Here is a 25,777-nt window from a genome sequence, read left to right as displayed (position 1 = left end):
CCCCTTTTGAAAAAGAAAAAGATGCTTTGCATGAAGCACTCTCAAAAATACGCGTGCCTTTCCCGTCCCCTGGCTGACCCAGGGGAAGAAAAGTCCTCTGAGAGCCATGACTTGTTCATCTTGGTTCTTTTAGAAACACAGCGAGGGGACTCCAACCACAGTCTCCCTCGTTGCCACTCACTGGGCCACACACACCCCACTTGACTGGCATCGGTTGAGCCCCCTTTTGAAAAAGAAAAAGATGCTTTGCATGAAGCACTCTCAAAAATACGCGTGCCTTTCCCGTCCCCTGGCTGACCCAGGGGAAGAAAAGTCCTCTGAGAGCCATGACTTGTTCATCTTGGTTCTTTTTGAAACACAGCGAGGGGACTCCAACCACAGTCTCCCTCGTTGCCACTCACTGGGCCACACACACCCCACTTGACTGGCATCGGTTGAGCCCCCTTTTGAAAAAGAAAAAGATGCTTTGCATGAAGCACTCTCAAAAATACGCGTGCCTTTCCCGTCCCCTGGCTGACCCCGGGGAAGAAAAGTCCTCTGAGAGCCATGACTTGTTCATCTTGGTTCTTTTAGAAACACAGCGAGGGGACTCCAACCACAGTCTCCCTCGTTGCCACTCACTGGGCCACACACACCCCACTTGACTGGCATCGGTTGAGCCCCCTTTTGAAAAAGAAAAAGATGCTTTGCATGAAGCACTCTCAAAAATACGCGTGCCTTTCCCGTCCCCTGGCTGACCCAGGGGAAGAAAAGTCCTCTGAGAGCCATGTCCACATTGTCAGTGGACAGACACGTGTGCTTATCTGCCAGCAGACCCACAGCAGCACTGAAGACAGGTTCCGAGAGAACGCTGGCTGCAGGACACGACAAGATCCCCAAGACGTACGTGGCGAGCTCAGGCAATTTATCAAGATTGGAAGCCTAAAATGAGCAGGGCTCAAGTTGCACAATAATGGAATCGATGTTTCCTTGCATATACTCATATATCTGTGTGTCCTCCTCTTTTTCCTTGTCCAGCTCTTTTGTTTTCGCATGAGTATATGTCCTTGTCACTTTCCCATGTGTTGTGAGTTGTTTGTGACCTTTTGGACACCTTTGAGGGTGTTTTCTAGGTGTTTTTCTGTGTTTGTGATTGCCTGCCATTGTTTCCTATGCAGTTCGAGTTCGGTTCGTCGAACGTTCGACGAACCGAACTCGAACGGGATGTCCGTTCGGCGAACCAACCTCGAGCCGAACCGCGACCGGTTCGCTCATCTCTACTTATTAACAGCACTAAACCCTTCTATTATGTCCCTTAGCCTTTTGAGCTTATCCTCTGGTAAGCGGAAGACCATGCCTCTGGTATGTCTTGGCACTAGTGGGACTATAGCAAAGTCCAATAGCCACGTATAGGATGCCACTAGGTACACTGAGTGTTTGCTAGTAAAATTGCTTAGTTTAAAAAAGTTGGAGTGTGCAATGCAGGCAGACGTGCTCTGCAAATGTCTTTGCACTAGTGGGACTATAGCAAAGTCCAATAGCCACAGATAGGATGCCACTAGGTACACTGAGTGTTTGCTAGTATAATGGCTTAGTTATAATGAGTTGGAGTGTGCAGAGGACAGGAGGGTACAGTGGCAGGATTGTGGTGCTCTGGGTAGAGGAATGGAAGCCTGCCTTTCTATTCCCTCCTAATGGTGAAATGCAGGGAGGAAATCCCTGACCTTGGCTACACAGATGCTGTTGCTGTTTGCAGGACCTGTCACCTATGGCTCTCTGACCCTGCCGGTTTGAGCCCTTAAAAGGACTGCTATAAAGTGCTCTCCCTATGCTGTCTAACGCTGTGTATGCAGCGCATACAGCTGTATCGGCTATAGGACTCAGGAGGACGGAGCTGCGACAGTGATGTCTGACACCAAAGACGCAGAAGGCAGATAATGGCGTCCGTGAAGAAAATGTCCGGTTTTATAATGCAGGGACATGTGACATGCAGATCCTATCACACATGCCGTTGCTTCTCTGGCTCAAAGTCAACTTAGCTGTGTGTGTGTCTGTGATTGGCTGACATGCTGGCCCGCCCCACAAGACGCGCGCACTTAGGGAAGGAAGACAAGAAAAAAAAAAAAAAAATGGCGATCGCCATTATAGAAACAGCAGTGATCTGAAGGCGCTGTTCACGCACACTATATACTGAAATGTGATAATAGTTTGATTCACAGAGTGACTTACACTATTACAGCAGAAACCAAGCTATGATTTAGCTGTTTTTTGGCTGCTAGAACCGTTCTCGAACGTTTCTAGAACTATCGAGCTTTTGCAAAAAGCTCGAGTTCTAGTTCGATCTAGAACATGCCCCAAAATCACTCGAGCCTAGAACTGGAGAACCACGAACCACGAACCGCGCTCAACTCTATCCAGGAGCTTTGGTTCCCTGAGTTTCCAATAGCAAATGTCTAGAAAAAACTCTGTCCATTGGCACAACTCAGCAAGAAAACGAGAAGACCGAGAAGATATATTTCATTTATCTTAATGCCACCTTATTAACAGCACTAAACCCTTCTATTATGTCCCTTAGCCTTTTGAGCTTATCCTCTGGTAAGCGGAAGACCATGCCTCTGGTATCGATCTCAGTGCCTAAAAACTGTATTATAGTAGCCAATCAGAATACAAAAGGATGCATAGGAAGCGTGACTTTATTTCAATATTTTAAAACAATCCAATAAAATGAAGAAAAGTCACTCATACAAGATCCACAGAAGTTGTATAATACATACATAAATCAAAACACTATAAGGCCTGTTTCACACGTCAGTGATTCTGGTACGTTTGTGCTTTTTTTTAAACATAACAGAATCACTGAGATACGCAGATCCATTATAATGAATGGGTCTGCTCACACATCAGTGATTTTTCACTGCACGTGTCTCCGTGCGGCGTACCCGCGTGTCCGTGATTGCTGCACGGAGACATGTCCATTTTTTTCTGGCATCACTGATAGGATGTCCATAAGGTGGCAGCAGAGCATAACAGAAAAAGGTGCCTATTGTGCACTGAAAAGACCCAATGTGATGCACCAGACATATAGAGCCCTAATGGATTCACAAATATAAGATATATCATGAATGACTACTGCATAATGAACGCTAGCATGAAAAAAGAAAGGAATCCATAAAAATAAATAATAAATGGTGCACATATGTTAGAGCCCCACCGAAGGACAAAAAAAGTCTGATGGAAATAGAGAGCATATAGGAACAATAAGAATGTGCAACAGAGAGGAAGGTGAGAATGCAGGATCAATCACTGCCTGTCAGATATTAATAATCAGGGAAATAACTCTGGAGCAGACGCACAAATTAGGGTCTTACCTGGTAAGGTAACAAATAATTAATAGTAGTTGCACTCACCTATTAAGGTTGTGCCAGTCACAACCCCTAAATGCACGTTACAAATGGCGACAGCCGCAGCCCCTAGTAGAAGAGCAATAACGTATAGGAGGAAAATCGGGTGCGTGCCGCGCTGTCACCAAAGGAAACTGATGTTAATTATTTCATCTCTTTATTCTTTTTTCCGGTCAATGTGTTTCAGAGATCACTGTCTCCTTCATCAGGGCAAAAAAAGAACAGTATGCAATCAAAGGAGGAAGAACCTCTATATATACACATATGGAGCTACGTCAGAGGACTGACTGCTGTATTTCAAATACTGCCGGGATGGTCAACTGTTACAATACCGGCCATAAAAGTTCTCAAGTGATATATTGAGAAACATTTATAAAATCACTGGGGTATAGTGTTTCAAATTTCATCAGCTTTTTGAGACAAAAATCAGAAAAAGAAGAAGAAGAAGGACAAAATGAAAAAAAGAAAAAAAAGAAGAAAAAAAAAACAAAAAGGGAGCATTGAGCTCCAGACCCTGTATTGAGTCTTAGAAGTGTAGTGACAAGTGCATCTGTCCACAACCCTGTAAGGGTGAACGGGATGACGGACAAGAAAAATTATGTTCGTGGCAAAAAATGGTGGTGTTGCTATATAAAATTGCATTAAGAATAAAGAAAGGAAAAATTTCTTTATAAAAGTAGTGAAGAAAAAAGTGGAAAAAAGGGGAGTGTAAGCCATTTTACTAATAAATAGTGATGAGCGAGCATGCTTGTTACTACTCGGTACTCGCACGAGTATCACTGTACTCGGTCTACTCGACGGGGACCGAGTAATCTCGCGATACTCGTGCTGTACTCGTGGTCTTCATCCCTGCATGTTGGCGCTCTTTTGAGAGCCAGCCCTCATGCAGGGATTGGCTGGCAGACCACTGCAATGCCACAGCCCTGTTAGTTGTGGAATTGCAGTGATTGGCCGGCCTGCACAGCGTGACCGAGCCTTTATACCGGCGGGCGCGCTGTGCTCTGCTCACAGCTATCCAGACAGTCAGTGCAGGGAGAGGGTCGCTGCTTCAGGGAAAGGTTTGCGGCCCTTTATAGCTATTTCCGTAGCAGGGCTGCAAACAGTGTGACCAAAAGTCCTTCTCAGGACTATTCTAGTTGTATACAGGCAGGCAGGGTATAGCCAGGTCGGAGTACAGTAGCAGAGTCCTTCTCAGGACTATTGTTGCTGTATACAGGCAGGGTATAGCCAGGTTGGAATACAGGCTAGTGACCAAAAGAGTCCTTGTCAGGACTATTGTAGCAGTATACAGGCAGGCAGGCAGGCAGGCAGGGTATATAGCCATTCCTAGTGGTGACCGTATACCAGCCTTCATCATATCTGGGGCTGGTGTACACAGTCTAAAACAGTCCTGATAGTGTCAGATAGTGTCATTAATTTTTGCTCCTAAAACCTGTGTTAGGTTCTTAGTGCGTCCGTGCTTGCATTTAAAAACCGCACGTGTGTGCCTGTCGGTGGCAGCGTACAGGTGCACTTGTGTGCGTTTTTACCAAACTATTATATAACGCACAAGTGTAGTGTATAATACACGTCAGTCAGCAGTGGCTGATAGTGTCAGAGTTCTTGTCATTAATTTTTGCTCCTAAAACCTGTTAGGTTCTTAGTGCGTCCGTGCTTGCATTTAAAAACCGCACGTGTGTGCCTGTCGGTGGCAGCGTACAGGTGCACAATTTGCACAAACTTTGATATAACGCCCAAGTCTAGTGAATACACGTCAGCACAGCATTGCAAAATGCGCAAGGGCGTTGGCAAGGAACAAGGAAGTGGACGTGATGGTGGTGCAGGCAGAGGCCGAGGTCGTGGGCAAGCTCTAATTTTGCCACAACAAAGGGCCACATCTAGTCGCTCGCACGTCCTGTCCCAAATTCTTGGGGACCGCAGCAGTACACCGCTCTTGAACCAAGACCAGTGTCAACAGGTTGTTAGTTGGATAGCGGATAATGCTTCCAGTCAGATTGGCACCACCACAAACACTCTGTCTTCCACACGGTCAAGTGTCAGTAGCCGTGATACTGCACCGCACATTTCAGAACCTGATCCTCCTTCCTACCACAAGGCTGAGTACACGTCCTCGGACATTAATGATCCCACACTTGGACACTCGGAAGAGCTGTTCACGTTTCCATTCGCACATTCTGGCCTCTCGCCAGCTCATGTTGAAGTGGGTCATGAGGAGATCGTATGTACAGATGGCCAAATATTTGAGCAGCCACGTTCTCACGAAGTTGGCAGCGTGTCTCAACAAGGGGTGGACGATGATGAGACACAATTGTCAGGAAGTCAGGAGGAGGAGCAGGGTGCGGAAGAGGAAGACGACGTGGTGGATGATCCAGTAACTGACCCAACCTGGCAGGAGGATATGCAGAGCGAGGACAGCAGTGCACAGGGGGAGGGAGGCGTAGCATCCCAACAGGCAGTAAGAAGCAGGGTGGTGGCTCCAGGCAGAAGTCAGGCAACCGTTCCCCGGAACAACAACACGACACAAGGTGCCTGTACAAATGTTAGGTCTTCCCGAGTCTGGCAGTTTTTTAAGTTGGATCCAGATGATTCTAAAAAGGCCATTTGCAACACCTGCCGTGCCAGCATCAGCAGGGGTACCAAAACTAGCAGCCTGACCACCACCAGCATGATCAGGCACATGTCAGCCAAGCACCCGACTTTGTGGGAAGTACAACAGAGTCGAGGAGCAGTGCTTGCTAATGTCACTGCTACGTCTTCGCTGGTTGTGCATGCGAGCCAATCCCCTGTCCATGCTGCCTGCGAACAAGCCTCCTCCGGTCCTGCACCTGCAGTTGCCTACTCAGAAATAACACCATCATCAAGCACGTCCTTGTCCCAGCGCAGCGTTCAGTTATCCATTCAGCAAACCTTTGAACGCAGGCGCAAATACACTGCCAACACCCCACATGCCACAGTTCTAAATGCTAACATTTCGCGACTGCTTGCGCTGGAAATGTTGCCTTTTAGGCTGGTGGAGACAGAAGCATTCCGCGACCTGATGGCGGCAGCTGTCCCACGTTACTCGGTCCCCAGCCGCCACTATTTCTCCCGGTGTGCCGTCCCCGCGTTGCATAACCACGTGTCACAAAACATCACACGTGCCCTGAACAACGCTGTTTCACCCAAAGTCCACCTAACCACAGACACGTGGACAAGTGCTTGTGGGCAAGGCCGCTACATCTCGTTGACGGCACACTGGGTTAATATTGTGGAAGCTGGGACCCAGTCTGAGCGAGGGACGGAACACGTCCTTCCCACACCAAGGTTTGCAGGCCCTACCTCAGTCAGTGTTTCACCCACACTCTACAGCTCCGGAATGTCATGCTCTTCAGCCTCCTCCTCCTCCTGCGCATCCTCATCCACTGTACCCTCCACACCAGTCCCAAGCTGGAAGCACTGCAGCACTGCCTCGGCGAAGCAGCAACAGGCTGTGCTGAAGCTAATCTGCATAGGTGACAAACCCCACAATGCAGAAGAGCTGTGGACAGCTCTGAAACAGCAGGCAGATCACTGGCTCACACCTCTGAACCTAAAGCCAGGAAAGGTCGTGTGTGACAATGGCCGGAACCTGGTGGCGGCTTTGAGGCGAGGCCAGCTGACACATGTTCCATGCGTGGCCCATGTGCTCAACCTCGTGGTTCAGCGGTTTCTAAAGTCATACCCAGAGCTGTCTGATCTGCTGGTAAAAGTTCGCCGCCTGTCTGCACATTTTCGAAAGTCACCTACTGCTTCAGCCGGCCTTGCCGGCTTTCAGCGCAGTTTGCATCTTCCGGCTCACAGACTGGTGTGTGATGTCCCCACGCGTTGGAATTCAACTCTGCACATGTTGGTCAGGATATGTGAGCAGAAGAGGGCAGTTGTTGAGTACCTGCATCACCTAAGCCGTCGGGAAATGGGTCAAACTCCACACATAACACCTGAGGAGTGGAGATGGATGTCCGACCTATGTACCATCCTCCAAAACTTTGAGGACTCCACCAAGATGGTGAGTGGTGATGACGCCATTATTAGCGTCACCATACCGCTACTCTGCCTTCTAAAACGGTCTCTGCTCAAAACCAAACATGATGCATTGCAGGCGGAGCGCGATGAGTTGCAGCAAGAAACAGTAGTGGGTGTGGGTGATAACACACAGCCCAGCCTCGTCTCATCACAACGTGCAGTGGAGGACTATGACGAGGAGGAGGATGAAGACATGGAGCAAATCTCCGGCCAAATTGAGGATATGACATGCACACCAGTCATATCCTCGGTTCAGCGTGGCTGGCCAGAGGACAGGGTAGATGAGGAGGAGGAGGAGGAGGAGGAGGAGGAGGACAGCATGGTCAGTCAACGTGTTGGTCAGGCTACTGAAGTCCTGGCTGTTAAGAGTCTGGCGCACATGGCTGACTTTATGGTAAGCTGCCTGTCTCGTGACCCTCGCGTTAAGAACATCTTGGCCGACAATCATTACTGGTTGGTAACACTGTTAGACCCACGCTACAAGGAGAACTTTATGTCTCTTATTCCCGAGGCGGAGAGGTCAACCAAAATGCAGCAGTTCCGGAAGGCCATAGTCACGGAAGTAGGCAAAGCATTCCCCTCACAAAACGCTAGCGGCATAGGTCAGGAATCAGTGGACAACCAAGGCGTACAGCCGAGAGAGGCACAAGTCCAATCCGCCAGAGGTAGGGGAACAGTCTTTAAGATGTGGGACAGTTTTCTCAGCCCCTCACGTACCACAGCCCCTGAGGTGCGGGGTAGTGCCACAAGAAATCCTAAGTTTGCCCAGATGCTCAAGGAGTACCTTGCAGATCGAACAACTGTACTCCGACATTCCTCTGTGCCTTACAATTATTGGGTATCCAAGGTGGACACGTGGCATGAATTGGCTCTCTACGCCTTGGAAGTCCTGGCCTGCCCTGCCGCTAGCGTTTTGTCAGAGCGTGTTTTTAGTGCCGCAGGTGGAATCATTACAGATAAACGCACCCGCCTGTCAACTGAAAATGCTGACAGGCTGACTCTGATCAAGATGAACAAGGGTTGGATTGGGCCAGACTTCACCACACCACCAGCAAATGAGAGCGGAATTTAAAGTTTGTAACGGGAATTTGCCATGTACCTCCAGTCACCCATGGGTACACACTTCTGGACTTTGGATAATCGCTGGACTGCTCCTCCTTCTCCTCATGCGCCACCATGATGACCGTTACAAGAGTTAGGCCTTTGTTTCAGGTATACCCCCAGTGGTAAATTTTTTCGCCCATTCTTTGCAGAATGGACATTACAACGACAGGAGACCCGCTCCTTTGCAATGGGAACAATGTTTTGAGGCCCTCATGCACGTCTCTATGCAGGGACAACGTGGAGCCTCCCAATTTTTGGCTGCCCTGCCAAAGGGCTATACTATAATACACCCACTTCCTGACAATGGACACTTAATGTTTTGAGGCCCTCATGCACGTCTCTATCCAGGGACAACGTGGAGCCTCCCAATTTTTGGCTGCCCTGCCAAAGGGCTATACTACAAAAGACCCACTTCCTGACAATGGACACTTAATGTTTTGAGGCCCTCATGCACGTCTCTATCCAGGGACAACGTGGAGCCTCCCAATTTTTGGCTGCCCTGCCTAAGGGCTATACTATAATACACCCACTTCCTGACAATGGACACTTAATGTTTTGAGGCCCTCATGCACGTCTCTATCCAGGGACAACGTGGAGCCTCCCAATTTTTGGCTGCCCTGCCAAAGGGCTATACTACAAAAGACCCACTTCCTGACAATGGACACTTAATGTTTTGAGGCCCTCATGCACGTCTCTATCCAGGGACAACGTGGAGCCTCCCAATTTTTGGCTGCCCTGCCTAAGGGCTATACTATAATACACCCACTTCCTGACAATGGACACTTAATGTTTTGAGGCCCTCATGCACGTCTCTATCCAGGGACAACGTGGAGCCTCCCAATTTTTGGCTGCCCTGCCAAAGGGCTATACTATAATACACCCACTTCCTGACAATGGACACTTAATGTTTTGAGGCCCTCATGCACGTCTCTATCCAGGGACAACGTGGAGCCTCCCAATTTTTGGCTGCCCTGCCAAAGGGCTATACTACAAAAGACCCACTTCCTTCCAATGGGCACTTCAGGTTTACAGGCCCTCATGCACGTCTCTATCCAGGGACAACGTGGAGCCTCCCAATTTTTGGCTGCCCTGCCTAAGGGCTATACTATAATACACCCACTTCCTGACAATGGACACTTAATGTTTTGAGGCCCTCATGCATGTCTCTATCCAGGGACAACGTGGAGCCTCCCAATTTTTGGCTGCCCTGCCAAAGGGCTATACTACAAAAGACCCACTTCCTTCCAATGGGCACTTCAGGTTTACAGGCCCTCATGCACGTCTCTATCCAGGGACAACGTGGAGCCTCCCAATTTTTGGCTGCCCTGCCAAAGGGCTATACTACAAAAGACCCACTTCCTTCCAATGGGCACTTCAGGTTTACAGGCCCTCATGCACGTCTCTATCCAGGGACAACGTGGAGCCTCCCAATTTTTGGCTGCCCTGCCTAAGGGCTATACTATAATACACCCACTTCCTGACACTGGACACTTAATGTTTTGAGGCCCTCATGCACGTCTCTATCCAGGGACAACGTGGAGCCTCCCAATTTTTGGCTGCCCTGCCTAAGGGCTATACTACAATAGACCCACTTCCTTACAATGGGCACTTCAGGTTTACAGGCCATCATGCACGTCTGTATGCAGGGGCATTGGTGAACCTCACAATTTTGGACTGCCCTGGCAAAGGAAAATACTACAAAGACTCAGTTCCTCAAAATGGGCACATTAGACTCAGAGGCCTTTATGTACGTCTCTTCTCAGGGACATCGGAGTGCCACACAATGTTTTACGTAAAATCTTTCATGTATTGATCTCAAAAAGTAACATACATTAGCTCTATCTCACTATTGGGTATGTGCCCTTAACATTTCCGCTATGAAAAATCATTTTGGTGTCATTTTGGAAGGTTTTCTGGTGAGTCCGTAAAAATGGCGTAAAACGCGGACAAAATTATTCACAGCTGTGACTTTTGAGTGATAAATGCTTCAAGGGGTCTTCCCCATGCTGTTGCCATGTCATTTGAGCACTCTTCGGAGACTTTTGTGCCATTTTTAGGGTTTCTACATGCTGCCGGTGGTCATTTCACAAAAATACTCGGGTCTCCCATAGGATAACATTGGGCTCGGTGCTCGGGCCGAGTACACGAGTATCTTGGGAGGCTCGGCCCGAGCTTCGAGCACCCGAGCTTTTTAGTACTCGCTCATCACTACTAATAAACCTAAAAAATAAAAATAAATTGAATAAAAATCATGAATGTTGTGTTATAACAGGAAATTCGGTGTAAGAATGAATATCCGGGATGAGAGTTCAGCGAATGAGTTATAGAAATTGTTACAAAAAGGAGTGTGTACGGTTTATGCGTAAATTTTCAGAATGCGTACATGAAAATTATATGTATGTGAGAATGTCCCCCATGCTTTGTAAAAAGTTATTTATGAAAATGTAAATAAAATATATAAAAATGCCTAATTATTTATAATTTATGAGAAAGATATATATGTATGGAAGAATGTTATAAGGTGTCCAAGAACCATAAAGAAAAAGGGTGCATATATAATGTTAGAGGTCTAGAGTTCCACCAGGCTATATCACCCCTAAAGAAATAGAAAGAAGACCTTACTACCTGTGTACCCCAAAAAAAGCTATATTTCTTAGCCAGGATTATGGTGGAGATATGCACAAGTGAAATAAGAATATAAAGTAATACAATAAGATTATAAAACCAATATGTGTGCATTCATGCACCACCCGGTACGCTACCCTTGCCAAATTGCTCACTCTAGATCCCCACACGATCCATGAAGCCGTTCCCCCGGTCACACCGCCTGCTGCCGGTTCCCACTCATCCCTGGGGGAGTTAGGCGAGTGGTATCGAGAGCTACATGTCGGCACTGATGATACCCCCATACACCACAAGGAAGGGGTATACCGGGTGGTACAGGAGTATGAGCGGGTTTTTAGCAAGCACCCTCTAGATTTTGGGCAGATTAAAGGGGTTCAACACCACATCCCTACCGGTACACACTCCCCTATTAAAGAGAGATACAGGCCTATTCCCCCTGCGCACTACCAATGCGCCAAAGACATGTTGAGGAACATGAAGGAGGCAGGGGTTATTAGGGACAGCTGTAGTCCCTGGGCCGCTCCGTTGGTGCTGGTTAAGAAGAAGGATGGCACCATGCGGATGTGTGTGGATTACCGGAAGATTAACCAGATAACGCATAAGGATGCTTACCCTCTGCCCCGCATCAAAGAGTCCCTGGCCTCGCTGAGAACCGCTAACTACTTCTCCACCCTTGACCTCACCAGCGGGTACTGGCAGGTGGCCGTGGCACCGGAAGACCGAGAGAAGACTGCCTATGGAACCGTTTTGCTGTACTTGGATGATGTGATTGTGTACTCACAGACGTATGAAGCCCACCTGGAGCACCTAGCCGAGGTGTTCGCGTCCCTTGCCAAGTATGGGATGAAGTTGAAGCCCTCAAAGTGTCATCTGCTGAAACCCAGAGTGCAGTACCTAGGACATGTGGTTGGTGCGGAAGGTGTCGCCCCCAACCCCGAGAAGATCACCGCCATCCAAGACTGGCCGAGACCGACCACAGTGAGGGAAGTGAGGCAGTTTCTGGGCCTGGTGGGATATTACCGTCGCTTCATTAAGGGGTACACAAAGATGGCTGCCCCCATGCAAGACCTCCTCGTAGGACAGACCAAGGGTGGTAGATCCCTAGTAGCCCCATTGGTGTGGGAAGAAAAGCATGAGGAATCCTTCCGCCAGCTGAGAACAGCCCTGACCGGAGAGGAAATCCTACCGTACCCTGACTACAGCCGCCCATTCATCCTCTACACCGACGCCAGCAATGTGGGCTTGGGGGCTGTTCTATCCCAGGTCCAAGACAGAAGGGAAAAGGTAATAGCTTATGCTAGCCGAAAACTCCGACCGACTGAGAGGAACCCTGAGAACTACATCTCCTTCAAGCTTGAGCTCTTGGCACTGGTGTGGGCTATCACCGAGCGGTTCCGCCATTACCTGGCAGCAGCCAAGTTCACCGCGTACACAGACAATAACCTGCTGACCCATCTAGATACGGCCAAGCTGGGCGCGTTGGAGCAGCGGTGGGTGACCAGGTTAGCCAACTACGATTTCACCATCAAGTACCGGGCCGGCCTTACCAACGTCAATGCCAATGCACTCTCCCGGATGCCCCACCTGTCGGAAGAGGGGCCAGAGGATGATGACCTCGAAGAGATCGAGTTGCCTGCATTTCACCGGCCATTCACTGAGAAGGTGCACGTCTACCAACAACGGGTGAACCTGGATCCGCTGCCCCGACAGGACTGGCAGGAAGCTCAGGACCAGGCACCTGCTGTCCGCCTGGTCAAGACTCTAGTGGAACAGGGTTCTGCTGGGATAGACCCTGCTGCCCCTGCCGAAGCCCAACGTCTGTGGCAAGAACGGACCCGGCTATACCTACACCAGGGGAAGTTGTATCGCGAGCTGATTAATCCAAAGACTCACGAGAAGATCCGCCAGCTGGTGATTTCCCAGGCTAACGTGCCCACCGTCCTGCAAGCATACCATGATGGTGCAGTGCACTTCGGGTGGAAGAAGCTAGAGATGTTGTTAAGAGAGCGGTTCTATTGGAGTGGAATGCGGGAATCTGTGGAGGCCTGGTGCCGAGAATGTGGCCCTTGCGCATTGAGAAGGAAGGACGAGGCCAGCCAGAAGGCACCCCTACACCCGATCATTACACACCAACCGCTGGAGCTGGTTGCCCTTGACCATGTAAAGCTCACCCCCAGCCGAAGTGGGTACACCTACGCTCTGACCATCGTAGACCACTACTCGAGGTTCCTGGTGGTTGTCCCAGTTAAGGACTTAACCGGCCGCACCGCTGCTAAGGCTTTCCAGGCTTATTTCTGTTGACCGCATTGGTACCCGGAGAGGGTGCTTACCGACCAGGGTCCGGCCTTTGAAGCAGAGGTATTCCAGGAATTCTGCCAGTTGTACGGCTGCAAGAAAATCCGGACCACGCCTTACCACGCCCAAACCAATGGCATTTGTGAAAAGATGAACCACTTGGTCCTGGGCCTCCTCAAGACGTTACCACTGGAAGAGCGGAACCTGTGGCTGGAGAAGCTACCTGACCTGGTCGATATGTACAACAACATCCCTTCCAGCTCTACGAAATGCACTCCAGCATACCTGATGAGAGCTCGTCCCGGCCGGCTACCAGTGGATCTGGAAATGGGCTTGGAAGCTTCAGAAGCACTCCTGTCGACAGCTGAATGGGACACTCGGCGGAGGACACAGTACCGACAGGTCCAGGAGTATGTTGAAAAGAACTTGTGCCGGAGTCGGGGACAACAGGAGCAGTGCTTCAACAAGAAGGCGCCTGCCGGTTCCTTCCGACCTGGGGATGTAGTGCTGAAGCGGAAAAGAAGGGCCCACAAGCTGGATGATCAATGGGAAAAAACCCCGTATGTAGTCCAGCCCACAGGATGGGAGAATGGGAAGGCCTACCAGATCAGCCGTGACCAGGGGGGGACTTTGGCCACGGTTTCCCGAGACCACCTGAAGAAGTGCCCACCAGCATTGAGAGTAGCGGATGAGGCTCCAGTTCCCAGTCCAGTGGAGAAGGAAAAAGAGGTAATCCACACCATGATGGGTGATTTTCCAGCAGACTGGCCTACACAGAACGGTGCGGTGATCCTTCCAGTGATACTGTTCCCACAACCCGTGGATGAAGAAATGATGGAAACGGTTAACCGCGAGCCAGTGCCCAGGGATGTACCTGTACCCAGCTCCCCTACGCCTCCGCCTGCCCCACATGATAGCAGGGAGGAGGAACTGACTGTTCCCTCTGCCCCACTGCCTGTCACCACTGACACCGGACCCCGAAGGTCCACTCGCCCCAACCTAGGTAGACCCCCACTTAGGTACAGGGAAACTACTCTTTAAAAGGGGGGGGCTTTATGTGTTGAGTGTACCAGTTTGAAAGTTTTAAATGATAAGTAAAGATGATCAACCAAAGAAGTTTACCTGATTGAACCGTGATTAAACCGGCCGTTGCCGGCAACTGTTGTCCCCGTAGGGACTGTGCAACCATTGCGTAAGGAACTGCTTACGGACAAGCCCGAGAACTTGCAGGGCAACCACAAACTTAGTGCAATGTAAATAAAAATGTTTGTTGGCTTGACACCGTTACCGCCTCCGGAGAGGCTGATTTGGGAGGATGGGCCTGGAGGAAAGGGATGGCCTAGGCCCGCCACTACCGTAACCGGTGGCGATCCTCCGGGGGTTCAGGGGTCCCCTTGGACGTGGGCCCCCTGAAAGAGACAGAACCCGCTCGGGCAACTTGGTGCTGGACTGGGGTCAAGGGGTGCTGCCCGCTTCTTAGGGGCAGCATCAGGGCCAGGTTGTTTGGGTGGGAGAAGAGCGGAAGCTGTACCGTTGTAAAATGTTTATGATGCTTTTACATGTTTTACCGTTTTATTCTTTTTCAGTTGTGAAAATAAAACCGGTGATGGACGGGCAGCCCGCGGACGGTCTGCATTTTACTATAGGGGAATGTGGCGCCCTGGACAAGCCAGGTCGTCACAGGTACTACACCAACACACTCTACACTCCGGCTAGGCACACCGAAGCTAAACACAAATCCTAGTTGCCTTCCTCCAGGGGCTGATGTCCACACCAGGGGGTGGGCCAGGCGGTTGATCCCACCCACCGAGGAGTTCACAGTCCTGGAGGCGGGAAAAGGAGTCAGATTAGAGATCAGTTTTGGAGTTAGAGAAGTGAAGAGGAGAGGAGACTGACCGTGTCCGGGTGTGTGGCCCGGGCACTCAACAAGGTTGGCAGACGGTGGTGACCTTCTGCAGGAGAGGCTGATTGGAGTGAACCGTACGGACCGGGGATGGGCGGTGGCCCGCCGGTACCAGATCGGGGAGTGAAGAGAAGCCAGCACCATCCGGCAGGGCCTACGGACCCCGACCAGGCTAGGAGTCGCCGTAAAACCGGTCAAATCCGTTAGCGACAGGAACCTCCAGGGTTTCCCAGCAGTCAAGACCCGATTGAAGGCAACAGCTCACACCGTAGAGGGAAGCACAGTCACCGCCAAGGCTACAGTTCCCAGGGCCAGAGCCTGCGAGCAAAAGGGGCTCCCTCAGCATCCATCCAAGCTGGGGAGCGGGTTACCGGTGGGAAGCCCGCTAGATTTTGGGGGAATAAAAGGGGTCCAACACCACATCCCCACAGGTGCACACCCACCCATCAAAGAGAGCTATAAGCCAATACCACCTTCACATTGCCAGTGTACCAAGGACATGTTGAGCAACATGAAGGCGGCTGGGGTTATCCGTGACAGTTTTAGCCTTTGGGCAGCTCTGTTGATCCTGTTAAAAAAGAAGGACGGCACCACTCCCCGTATTGAGGAATCGCTAGCTGCATTGAGAACTGCAAATTATTTTTCTACCCTTGATCTCACTAGTCACTATTGGCAAGTGTCCGTTGCTGAGGCAGACCGGGAGAAGACCGCCTTCGCCACCCCTATGGGTCTCTGCGAGTTCAAAAGCATGCCCTTCGAGCTGTGCAATGCGCCAGGAACCTTCCAGAGGCTGATGGAATGCTGCTTGGGACAAGATTTTAGGGTGTATAAAAAGGGAGATTAGATCCCGTGATCCCAACGTATTGTTACACCTCTATAAATATAGGCAACTGGATTTTCACAATGAAAAGGCAAAGGATAACGCCCGAAAAAGACGCCATACATTATGTCAGTGCCATCACTGACAAACCTGGATTGACCATGAAATACATCAATCCCCTTAAAGGTGAGTTAAAACAAGTTTTAACTAAATTGCCTTAATATTGTCATGCATTAGAATGACTGTCTTAGGTAATGATAAATATTTTCTACAGGAAGAGGAGTGTTTGCTGAAACTGAAATCGAAAAAGGGAGTTTTGTTGCAGAATATCGAGGCGAGCTCACGTATGCACTTACGATGGTAGACAACTACTCGAGATTTATGGTTGTGGTACAAGTCAAAGATCTAATGGCCCATACTGCAGCGAAGGTCTTCCAAGCACACTTATGCAGACCTCATGGCTACTCAGAGAGAGTCCTCACAGATCAAGGCACAGCCTTTGAAGCGGAAATCTTCAAGGACTTCTGCAGCTTTTACCGATGCAGGAAGATGCGCACTACACCCTACCATGCTCAAACCAATGGTTATCAACCTGCTCAGGACTTTACCCCATATTCCAGATGTGGCCTTACAAGTGATTTATAGAGGGGTAACAATACGTTGGGATCACCGGATCTAATCTCCCTTTTTATACACCCTAAAATCTTGTTTGCTTTAGAATAAACAATAACATCATAAAGGTATAGCAGTACCGTTTCAAAGTTTCGGTGTCCCAAGCAGCATTCCATCAGCCTCTGGAAGGTTCCTGGCAAATTGCACAGCTCGAAAGGCATGCTTTTGAACTCGCAGAGACCCATCGGGGTGGCAAAGGCGGTCTTCTCCCGGTCTGCCTCAGCAACGGACACTTGCCAATAGCGACTAGTGAGATCAAGGGTAGAAAAATAATTTGCAGTTCTCAATGCAGCTAGCTATTCCTCAATACAGGGGAGTGGTGCTGTCCTTCTTCTTTAACAGGACCAACGGAGCTGCCCAGAGGCTACAACTGTCACGGATAACCCCAGCCTCCTTCATGTTGCTCAACATGTCCTTGGTACACTGGTAATGTGCAGGTAGTTTTGGCTTATATCTCTCTTTGATGGGTGGGTGTGCACTTGTGGGGATGTAGTGTTTGACCCCTTTTATTCTTCAAAAGTCTAGCGGATGTTTGCTGAAGACTTGCTCGTATTCTTGCACTAGCCTGTAGACCCCCTTCTTGTGATGTGAAGGTGTGGAGTCAGTGCCTACGTGTAATTCCTTACACCACTCCTCTGGCTGACTTGGTGAGCTGTCACTGAATGGGTGGGCTGAAGCAATGGTGGATGCTGCTGTTTGGATAGCATGTGTATCTACTGAGAACAGCTTATCAATGGTGGCAAATCGGAGCAGCTTAATCTCTTGCTCTCCGCAGTTCAACACTCTCATGGGCACTCTTCCCTTCCATATTAATGAATAAAACTATGATGTAAATAGCATATAGATACCCCACAAATGCAGATAAAAGTAGGTTATGGGAAAAGGGGGAAGAGAGAAACAGGAAAATAGTGGAATAAAGTATACCTTCCAGGTGGGAGAGGAAATGGCAGCACAGCCAGTGGAGGTGAAGCAAGGGGAGCCTGCAACTAAAGAGTTGAGAGCGTTATCACATGGTGACTGAGCCTGATTGTAACGGGAGCATAGAGGTGCCGATCCTGTCTTACCTGCGTTGGTGTAGAAGTGGGTGTCCTGTGGTGGAGTCAGCTATGTGCAGTGGTGGCCGTGGGTTCTTTTATGTGCGACCGTAGTAATAGCTGCGCCCACTTCCTGTATGGGAGTGGAATGCAGTGAGGGTAATGGAACGCACGCCTGCGCATTTGTGTTTAACGTCGCGCATGTGCAGAACGGAGAAAAGGCTGCGCTCACTTCCTAATGAAAGGGAGTGAGACGCATCTGGGAAGGGAAGGGAAAAGATTAGGGTTTGGGGATGATGAAAGGGCTTTCTACGGGCAAGGATGGCAAAGGGTGGCAGTGACGGAAAGTCAGGCAGCCTGTCCTGTCCTGTCCTGTCCGTCCGTCTTTTTGTATCATGAATTGGAAAGACTGCAAGGGGGAGGGGAGGTGCTTGTGTCCAAAAGGAGGAGTTATTCAGATTCATTGCAGTGGGCGGCGGCTGCAAAAAGCACCATTCTTCTTGTTTTTGCTCTGCAAAACAGCCTTTTCAAGGGTTGGCTTGGGTGACAAAATGTCTTCTGTAGGCGTGGGTTTGTCTCCCTCTCCCTAAGATGTGTCCGGTATAGGCCAGGGTGCCACTCAAGGCCGTAACCAATTCGGGTTATAGCTTCTCGGCCTTTTGGCTAAGATCAAGTGTAGTTTCGGAGGACGCTACCTTGGTCGGTACTGGAAGGTGCCTGGGATTGCACGTCTGCCGGCCTTGAGGAAGTGTGTGCGCCTTCTGGTGACACATAGCCCTCTTGTGCCTGGACGGTTCCCAGGCAACGGGAGGCGATCACCTTTGTTATTTTGAAGTCCTACTGATAAACAGAAAAAAAAAAAAATTAAATCTGTTCTTATCAGTTTAATATCTGATACGTCCCCTCTCTGGGGACCATATATTAAATGGATTTTTAGAACAAGGAGATGGAAAAAATCTTGCTCTGTCCACTGCACGCATTGACCTGGTATTGCAGTACCTCCAGGACCGGTGCACCCCTTCTTAACCCAGTTTCCAAAAGCAGAACTCAATTCACCTGATTCAAATGAGCCCCATTAGTGAATTGAAAGAAAGCAAAAACTTTATATGCACCTCAATTTGGCCAATTCACTTTTCACACTTTCACCCTTTTTTTTATCTTTCACACCTTTTACTTGCTTTATTGATGCAAAAAGCTGTGCCAAATAGCAAACTCATCTCCACTCAACTTGACCAACTCTGCTATGTCCCGTGCAGTATCTTATTCTCAGTCTTATCTAGATCATTTGCAATTGAATAGAATAGATCCCTTTTGGCTGCTTATGACTGTGTAAAATATGTAGTTTTACTGGGCTGGGATGAGAGAATCCATTGAAGCATGGTGTAGGGATTGTGGTTCCTGTGTGCTAAGAAGAGAGGCTGGCACCAGCCAGAAAGCCCCATTGCAGCCAATAATCACTTAATAACTTTTTCAACTTGTCATCATATGGGAGGCCTTCCATTCCTTGTAGTAGTCTAGTTGCCCACCTTTGAACTGACTCTAACTTCTGAATGTCCTTATTAAAATGTGGAGCCCAAAACTGGTTCCCATATTCCAGATGTAGCCTTACAAGTGATTTATAGAGGTGTAACAATACGTTGGGATCACGGGATCTAATCTCCCTTTTTATACACCCTAAAATCTTGTCCCAAGCAGCATTCCATCAGCCTCTGGAAGGTTCCTGGCGCATTGCACAGCTCGAAGGGCATGCTTTTGAACTCGCAGAGACCCATAGGGGTGGCGAAGGCGGTCTTCTCCCGGTCTGCCTCAGCAACGGACACTTGCCAATAGTGACTAGTGAGATCAAGGGTAGAAAAATAATTTGCAGTTCTCAATGCAGCTAGCGATTCCTCAATACGGGGAGTGGTGCCGTCCTTCTTTTTTAACAGGATCAACAGAGCTGCCCAAAGGCTACAACTGTCACGGATAACCCCAGCCGCCTTCATGTTGCTCAACATGTCCTTGGTACACTGGCAATGTGAAGGTGGTATTGGCTTATAGCTCTCTTTGATGGGTGGGTGTGCACCTGTGGGGATGTGGTGTTGGACCCCTTTTATTCCCCCAAAATCTAGCGGGCTTCCCACCGGTAACCCGCTCCCCAGCTTGGATGGATGCTGAGGGAGCCCCTTTTGCCCGCAGGCTCTGGCCCTGGGAACTGTAGCCTTGGCGGTGACTGTGCTTCCCTCTACGGTGTGAGCTGTTGCCTTCAATCGGGTCTTGACTGCTGGGAAACCCTGGAGGTTCCTGTCGCTAACGGATTTGACCGGTTTTACGGCGACTCCTAGCCTGGTCGGGGTCCGTAGGCCCTGCCGGATGGTGCTGGCTTCTCTTCACTCCCCGATCTGGTACCGGCGGGCCACCGCCCATCCCCGGTCCGTACGGTTCACTCCAATCAGCCTCTCCTGCAGAAGGTCACCACCGTCTGCCAACCTTGCTGAGTGCCCGGGCCACACACCCGGACACGGTCAGTCTCCTCTCCTCTTCACTTCTCTAACTCCAAAACTGATCTCTAATCTGACTCCTTTTCCCGCCTCCAGGACTGTGAACTCCTCGGTGGGTGGGATCAACCACCTGGCCCACCCCCTGGTGTGGACATCAGCCCCTGGAGGAAGGCAACTAGGATTTGTGTTTAGCTTCGGTGTGCCTAGCCGGAGTGTAGAGTGTGTTGGTGTAGTACCTGTGACGACCTGGCTTGTCCAGGGCGCCACATTCCCCTATAGTAAAATGCAGACCGTCCGCGGGCTGCCCGTCCATCACCGGTTTTATTTTCACAACTGAAAAAGAATAAAACGGTAAAACATGTAAAAGCATCATAAACATTTTACAACGGTACAGCTTCCGCTCTTCTCCCACCCAAACAACCTGGCCCTGATGCTGCCCCTAAGAAGCGGGCAGCACCCCTTGACCCCAGTCCAGCACCAAGTTGCCCGAGCGGGTTCTGTCTCTTTCAGGGGGCCCACGTCCAAGGGGACCCCTGAACCCCCGGAGGATCGCCACCGGTTACGGTAGTGGCGGGCCTAGGCCATCCCTTTCCTCCAGGCCCATCCTCCCAAATCAGCCTCTCCGGAGGCGGTAACGGTGTCAAGCCAACAAACATTTTTATTTACATTGCACTAAGTTTGTGGTTGCCCTGCAAGTTCTCGGGCTTGTCCGTAAGCAGTTCCTTACGCAATGGTTGCACAGTCCCTACGGGGACAACAGTTGCCGGCAACGGCCGGTTTAATCACGGTTCAATCAGGTAAACTTCTTTGGTTGATCATCTTTACTTATCATTTAAAACTTTCAAACTGGTACACTCAACACATAAAGCCCCCCCTTTTAAAGAGTAGTTTCCCTGTACCTAAGTGGGGGTCTACCTAGGTTGGGGCGAGTGGACCTTCGGGGTCCGGTGTCAGTGGTGACAGGCAGTGGGGCAGAGGGAACAGTCAGTTCCTCCTCCCTGCTATCATGTGGGGCAGGCGGAGGCGTAGGGGAGCTGGGTACAGGTACATCCCTGGGCACTGGCTCGCGGTTAACCGTTTCCATCATTTCTTCATCCACGGGTTGTGGGAACAGTATCACTGGAAGGATCACCGCACCGTTCTGTGTAGGCCAGTCTGCTGGAAAATCACCCATCATGGTGTGGATTACCTCTTTTTCCTTCTCCACTGGACTGGGAACTGGAGCCTCATCCGCTACTCTCAATGCTGGTGGGCACTTCTTCAGGTGGTCTCGGGAAACCGTGGCCAAAGTCCCCCCCTGGTCACGGCTGATCTGGTAGGCCTTCCCATTCTCCCATCCTGTGGGCTGGACTACATACGGGGTTTTTTCCCATTGATCATCCAGCTTGTGGGCCCTTCTTTTCCGCTTCAGCACTACATCCCCAGGTTGGAAGGAACCGGCAGGCGCCTTCTTGTTGAAGCACTGCTCCTGTTGTCCCCGACTCCGGCACAAGTTCTTTTCAACATACTCCTGGACCTGTCGGTACTGTGTCCTCCGCCGAGTGTCCCATTCAGCTGTCGACAGGAGTGCTTCTGAAGCTTCCAAGCCCATTTCCAGATCCACTGGTAGCCGGCCGGGACGAGCTCTCATCGGGTATGCTGGAGTGCATTTCGTAGAGCTGGAAGGGATGTTGTTGTACATATCGACCAGGTCAGGTAGCTTCTCCAGCCACAGGTTCCGCTCTTCCAGTGGTAACGTCTTGAGGAGGCCCAGGACCAAGTGGTTCATCTTTTCACAAATGCCATTGGTTTGGGCGTGGTAAGGCGTGGTCCGGATTTTCTTGCAGCCGTACAACTGGCAGAATTCCTGGAATACCTCTGCTTCAAAGGCCGGACCCTGGTCGGTAAGCACCCTCTCCGGGTACCAATGCGGTCAACAGAAATAAGCCTGGAAAGCCTTAGCAGCGGTGCGGCCGGTTAAGTCCTTAACTGGGACAACCACCAGGAACCTCGAGTAGTGGTCTACGATGGTCAGAGCGTAGGTGTACCCACTTCGGCTGGGGGTGAGCTTTACATGGTCAAGGGCAACCAGCTCCAGCGGTTGGTGTGTAATGATCGGGTGTAGGGGTGCCTTCTGGCTGGCCTCGTCCTTCCTTCTCAATGCGTAAGGGCCACATTCTCGGCACCAGGCCTCCACAGATTCCCGCATTCCACTCCAATAGAACCGCTCTCTTAACAACATCTCTAGCTTCTTCCACCCGAAGTGCACTGCACCATCATGGTATGCTTGCAGGACGGTGGGCACGTTAGCCTGGGGAATCACCAGCTGGCGGATCTTCTCGTGAGTCTTTGGATTAATCAGCTCGCGATACAACTTCCCCTGGTGTAGGTATAGCCGGGTCCGTTCTTGCCACAGACGTTGGGCTTCGGCAGGGGCAGCAGGGTCTATCCCAGCAGAACCCTGTTCCACTAGAGTCTTGACCAGGCGGACAGCAGGTGCCTGGTCCTGAGCTTCCTGCCAGTCCTGTCGGGGCAGCGGATCCAGGTTCACCCGTTGTTGGTAGACGTGCACCTTCTCAGTGAATGGCCGGTGAAATGCAGGCAACTCGATCTCTTCGAGGTCATCATCCTCTGGCCCCTCTTCCGACAGGTGGGGCATCCGGGAGAGTGCATTGGCATTGACGTTGGTACGGCCGGCCCGGTACTTGATGGTGAAATCGTAGTTGGCTAACCTGGTCACCCACCGCTGCTCCAACGCGCCCAGCTTGGCCGTATCTAGATGGGTCAGCAGGTTATTGTCTGTGTACGCGGTGAACTTGGCTGCTGCCAGGTAATGGCGGAACCGCTCGGTGATAGCCCACACCAGTGCCAAGAGCTCAAGCTTGAAGGAGATGTAGTTCTCAGGGTTCCTCTCAGTCGGTCGGAGTTTTCGGCTAGCATAAGCTATTACCTTTTCCCTTCTGTCTTGGACCTGGGATAGAACAGCCCCCAAGCCCACATTGCTGGCGTCGGTGTAGAGGATGAATGGGCGGCTGTAGTCAGGGTACGCTAGGATTTCCTCTCCGGTCAGGGCTGTTCTCAGCTGGCGGAAGGATTCCTCATGCTTTTCTTCCCACACCAATGGGGCTACTAGGGATCTACCACCCTTGGTCTGTCCTACGAGGAGGTCTTGCATGGGGGCAGCCATCTTTGTGTACCCCTTAATGAAGCGACGGTAATATCCCACCAGGCCCAGAAACTGCCTCACTTCCCTCACTGTGGTCGGTCTCGGCCAGTCTTGGATGGCGGTGATCTTCTCGGGGTTGGGGGCGACACCTTCCGCACCAACCACATGTCCTAGGTACTGCACTCTGGGTTTCAGCAGATGACACTTTGAGGGCTTCAACTTCATCCCATACTTGGCAAGGGACGCGAACACCTCGGCTAGGTGCTCCAGGTGGGCTTCATACGTCTGTGAGTACACAATCACATCATCCAAGTACAGCAAAACGGTCCCATAGGCAGTCTTCTCTCGGTCTTCCGGTGCCACGGCCACCTGCCAGTACCCGCTGGTGAGGTCAAGGGTGGAGAAGTAGTTAGCGGTTCTCAGCGAGGCCAGGGACTCTTTGATGCGGGGCAGAGGGTAAGCATCCTTATGCGTTATCTGGTTAATCTTCCGGTAATCCACACACATCCGCATGGTGCCATCCTTCTTCTTAACCAGCACCAACGGAGCGGCCCAGGGACTACAGCTGTCCCTAATAACCCCTGCCTCCTTCATGTTCCTCAACATGTCTTTGGCGCATTGGTAGTGCGCAGGGGGAATAGGCCTGTATCTCTCTTTAATAGGGGAGTGTGTACCGGTAGGGATGTGGTGTTGAACCCCTTTAATCTGCCCAAAATCTAGAGGGTGCTTGCTAAAAACCCGCTCATACTCCTGTACCACCCGGTATACCCCTTCCTTGTGGTGTATGGGGGTATCATCAGTGCCGACATGTAGCTCTCGATACCACTCGCCTAACTCCCCCAGGGATGAGTGGGAACCGGCAGCAGGCGGTGTGACCGGGGGAACGGCTTCATGGATCGTGTGGGGATCTAGAGTGAGCAATTTGGCAAGGGTAGCGTACCGGGTGGTGCATGAATGCACACATATTGGTTTTATAATCTTATTGTATTACTTTATATTCTTATTTCACTTGTGCATATCTCCACCATAATCCTGGCTAAGAAATATAGCTTTTTTTGGGGTACACAGGTAGTAAGGTCTTCTTTCTATTTCTTTAGGGGTGATATAGCCTGGTGGAACTCTAGACCTCTAACATTATATATGCACCCTTTTTCTTTATGGTTCTTGGACACCTTATAACATTCTTCCATACATATATATCTTTCTCATAAATTATAAATAATTAGGCATTTTTATATATTTTATTTACATTTTCATAAATAACTTTTTACAAAGCATGGGGGACATTCTCACATACATATAATTTTCATGTACGCATTCTGAAAATTTACGCATAAACCGTACACACTCCTTTTTGTAACAATTTCTATAACTCATTCGCTGAACTCTCATCCCGGATATTCATTCTTACACCGAATTTCCTGTTATAACACAACATTCATGATTTTTATTCAATTTATTTTTATTTTTTAGGTTTATTAGTAGTGATGAGCGAGTACTAAAAAGCTCGGGAACTCGAAGCTCGGGCCGAGCCTCCCAAGATACTCGTGTACTCGGCCCGAGCACCGAGCCCAATGTTATCCTATGGGAGACCCGAGTATTTTTGTGAAATGACCACCGGCAGCATGTAGAAACCCTAAAAATGGCACAAAAGTCTCCGAAGAGTGCTCAAATGACATGGCAACAGCATGGGGAAGACCCCTTGAAGCATTTATCACTCAAAAGTCACAGCTGTGAATAATTTTGTCCGCGTTTTACGCCATTTTTACGGACTCACCAGAAAACCTTCCAAAATGACACCAAAATGATTTTTCATAGCGGAAATGTTAAGGGCACATACCCAATAGTGAGATAGAGCTAATGTATGTTACTTTTTGAGATCAATACATGAAAGATTTTACGTAAAACATTGTGTGGCACTCCGATGTCCCTGAGAAGAGACGTACATAAAGGCCTCTGAGTCTAATGTGCCCATTTTGAGGAACTGAGTCTTTGTAGTATTTTCCTTTGCCAGGGCAGTCCAAAATTGTGAGGTTCACCAATGCCCCTGCATACAGACGTGCATGATGGCCTGTAAACCTGAAGTGCCCATTGTAAGGAAGTGGGTCTATTGTAGTATAGCCCTTAGGCAGGGCAGCCAAAAATTGGGAGGCTCCACGTTGTCCCTGGATAGAGACGTGCATGAGGGCCTCAAAACATTAAGTGTCCAGTGTCAGGAAGTGGGTGTATTATAGTATAGCCCTTAGGCAGGGCAGCCAAAAATTGGGAGGCTCCACGT

General features: G+C 49.9%; 1 pseudogene; it reads left to right on the top strand.

The window, feature by feature from the left end:
• Nucleotides 1-18,688: 18,688 nt before the first annotated feature.
• Nucleotides 18,689-18,895, top strand: LOC142260783 (U2 spliceosomal RNA; annotated as a pseudogene).
• Nucleotides 18,896-25,777: the final 6,882 nt, after the last annotated feature.

The sequence above is a fragment of the Anomaloglossus baeobatrachus genome, unplaced genomic scaffold (genome assembly GCF_048569485.1).
Source record: "Anomaloglossus baeobatrachus isolate aAnoBae1 unplaced genomic scaffold, aAnoBae1.hap1 Scaffold_180, whole genome shotgun sequence".
NCBI lineage: Eukaryota > Metazoa > Chordata > Amphibia > Anura > Aromobatidae > Anomaloglossus > Anomaloglossus baeobatrachus.
This window is presented reverse-complemented; position numbering and strand designations above follow the sequence as displayed.